Genomic DNA, 3,982 nt, shown 5'->3' with positions numbered 1-3,982 from the left:
TTCACTAAAAACATTGTTGGCATGATAAATGGTCGAAACTCTCAAAGGTATAGCAACAACTCGAGTAAACGCCGTTTTCCTAAGAGAAGATCTAACTCCACTATTGGTTGCTTTAAATGTGGTGACAAAGGTCACCAAATCAAAGAATGCCCAAAGTGGAACGATATCAAATCTAAGGAAAAACGTGACTTTGCAAAACGTGATTACAAAAACAAGGTAATGACGCTATTTGGGAATGTCGATTCAAGAGGACGATGTCCTTGATGATGAATTAGACGCCAAATTGTGCATCTCTTCTAGCTCTTCAAAAGGTGGTTCCAAATCTTCAAAGAAAGAAGACATCAAATGTCTTATGGCTCATTCAGCAGACTCCAACTCAGATTCAGACCATGAGGTAATTAAGCTCAAGAAAAAGGTTCGATCCTTCTCTAAAGACAAAATCTGTCTCCTCCTTGATTAATTTATTGATAAATGTCGTGTCCAAACTAATAAGTTGGAAGCTATGCAAATAAAAATTGAGGACATAGCTGAGGAAAATGTAGTCTTAAAAGAAAGTCTAAATGAGAATGATCAACCTAGTTCCATGTTGAGTCTTGAGAAAGAAATAAAAAAGCTTCGAAAACAAAATTTGTTTTTAGCCAACAAAATCGATGAAACCGGTGCAACAGATCCCTGCACTGTTGCATCCAGTTCTAACAAAGGAAGTGTGTCGTCACTAACTCAAGAACGTGACCAACTTTTGATTGACTTAGCTACTCGAAACAACGAAAAGGATGATCTTGTTAAGATTGCTGAAATGTTAAATGATGAGTCTAGTCATGTCAAAAGTGCCTTAGAACGAGCTCAAAAATCAAATGATAACCTTCTTGCTCAAATTGAGATGTTAAAAAGGGGTGAACAGGACTCATGCCGAGAGGTCTCTTTGTGGCATCTGAGTCGAGAAAAGAAATAGATACTCTCACGGAATCAGTGTCTTCTTTGACTAAGGAACGTGACACTCTTCTAGCTGACCTCAAATTGTGTCAAAGGGATAATAAACAATTGGAACAAATTGGGATGTTACTTAGTGATGAAGCAACACTTGCAAAACAAGCTTTCGACAACTTAGGTAAATTGAATCTTAGTCATCTTGCTAAAATCGAAACATTGACTAAAGAGCTAGATGAGGCTAAGATGTTCTACTTAAAATGGGAAGGAAGTCAAAATGTTTTGGAGTTTCTCTTGAAACAATCACAAGAATATGAGAAATTTGCAAAGAAAGCTGGACTTGGTTTCAAATGCAAAAGAGCACACATGTTGACTCGAAACAGGATCCAAGTCAAACCGACTTTAGAAGAAGAAAGTATGCTGGTCTTCCTGAGTACATCATTTGTAACTATTGTGGCAAAACAGGTCATGAGTTTAATGGTTGTGAAAAAAGAGTCCGTGACTTAGAAAGAAACACTAAAAATGCTAAACAAGTGTAAATCAAGAAAGAGGAAGTCAAAAAGGTCGTTGTCAAGAAGGAGCCCAAACTTGTTTGGGTTCCTAAACTAAAGGTTTGATTTCTTATAGGCATTAGTGAGGGGCAGCAGCAATTGGTACTTAGACAGTGGATGCTCTCGTCACATGACGGGAGATGAAACCCAATTCCTCTCGCTAGAAGCCTACGATGGTGGCATGGTGACTTTTGGCGACAACAAGAAAGGTGAAATCATTGGTATTGGAAAAGTTGGTAAGTCAAAGTCATTATGCGTGGACAAAGTGTTGCTTGTCAAAGGTTTGAAACACAATCTCTTGAGCATTTCACAACTATGTGATCGAGGTAATATTGTTGAATTTCTTGCTAGTGAATGTAGAATCATCAATGGAAAAACTAGAGAACTTATACTTGAAGGTAAACGTGTCAAAGATGTAACACCCCCATACTCCAAGTGCCTTACCAGGACCACCCAGATATAAGGATGTTACCATCTCGGTTACCCGAGGCAATGATAATCAAATAAACAATAGAGAAACAACGTTTAAATAGAAATACTTAGTGAAAGGTTACAATCTCGAAACCAAAACCAAAAGTACAAATACATGTTCTCAAACGATCATTTCGATCTAATCGAAATGTCATGAAAACTACTAAGCTACACGGAAGACTTCTATCATCGGATCGTGGCACATCCGGCTATCCCAAGATTACTCAACTCATACCGCTCAATATCTCGCTCACCATCCCCGAATGGATCACCGCAGTTTTAAAACAATAATCGGGGTCGATTATTTGCATAAATTATATAACCAACGGAACGAGAAAACAATACGGCTCATACAATCATACACAATCATCCACTCCACTCCATCTCCGTCGCCGATCGTCCACCGGACTACCGCCGGTGGGGGACCGCGGCCGTTCCCACCTAAGCCCCGCTCATCATACCGAGCGATAACCCTATCCCATTAATGTGCACATCCCCTCCCGTGGCGGGTTCCACGGAGAGCGAAACTAGGGTGTGAAGCCACTCCCGCAAGTGACTCCACTCAGCCGAGAACGCATCTCGAGAACCAGAGACAAACAATCACATCCATCAACAACAATCAATCAACAACCGTCACGAAACCAAACAACAAGCACTAATTACAAGATAATCACCACACATTATGTAACTAATACCGAGTAGGAAACCCTACCGGAAAGCACAACAATCGACGATCTCACTGGTGATATCAAAAAGCTTCCTCTACGAATCCTCCTCCTAACATACAAACATATAATCACTACCAAGCATAACATACTACAAAACCCCCAATTCCCAAATTAGGGTTTAACCAACTTTAAAGAAACATTATAAAAATGGTATATAGGTCTTACCCTTGACACAAGTATCACAACGGTATAAAGGACGATGAAATCCGACCTTCCAAACTCCGGGATTTGCTAACAATGCGATTAAGGTGATGAACGTACTTTGCTTTCTCTCTTGACAGTAAATTAGGTTTTGAAAAGTGTTTAGAACAATAACGGAAAAGATTATATACCTTAATCGCATAATTAACAAAACCCGAGAAATAACTCCCCGTAAATCGGCTACTCGATCGAGTAGCTGAGGTACTCGATCGAGTACCCCCTTACTCGATCGAGTACCCAACAGGTCAGAAACTATTTTAAAACGCAACTCACCCTTACTCGATAGAGTAAGGCCTACTCGATAGAGTACCCAGAGACTTATAAATACGGAGTATTACAGTCTTCCCTCCTTAAAAAGAACTTCGTCCCCGAAGTTCAAACCACAACAAAACAAAGACTCACACTACGCACTCCCGACTCAACAACAAAACAAAACTCAACATAAAACATGTTACTAACTCAAACTCAGCCCGACTCAAACGACAACAACCATACCGACACAACACAAAAAAAAGGCATAAAGCTCTTAAAAACTCTTTGCGATCATCTCCTACCCCCCTAAAAGAAACAAGGTTACGTCCTCGTAACCAAACATACCTGATCAAAAAGGAAAGGGTAGCGCTCTCTCATGGCATCCTCTGCCTCCCACGTAGCTTCCTCAGTCTCGTGGTTAGACCAAAGGATCTTAAGCAAAACTGTCTCACCACTCCTAGTCTTCCTAACCTTCCGATCAAGAATCTGCTTAGGTACCTCAAGGTATGATAAAGACTCATCTAGCTCTAAGTTCTCTGCCTCTAACACATGTGACGGGTCACTCACATACTTCCGCATCTGCGATACATGAAACACATTATGCACTCTCTCTAACGCAGCAGGTAAAGCCAGCCGATAAGCAACTTCCCCAACTCGCTCTAAGATCTCATAGGGCCCGATGAACTTCTTACTCAGCTTGCCTTTCTTCCCAAATCTCATAACCCCACGCATAGGAGACACTTTCAGAAGAACCTTATCCCCAACCTGAAACTCTATATCCCGACGATGTAGATCTGCATAACTCTTTTGTCTATCTTGAGCTTCTCCCATCCGTTCCCTGATCATCTTAAT

Source organism: Silene latifolia, chromosome 7 (assembly GCF_048544455.1).
Source record: "Silene latifolia isolate original U9 population chromosome 7, ASM4854445v1, whole genome shotgun sequence".
In the NCBI taxonomy this organism is placed as follows: domain Eukaryota; kingdom Viridiplantae; phylum Streptophyta; class Magnoliopsida; order Caryophyllales; family Caryophyllaceae; genus Silene; species Silene latifolia.
This window is presented reverse-complemented; position numbering follows the sequence as displayed.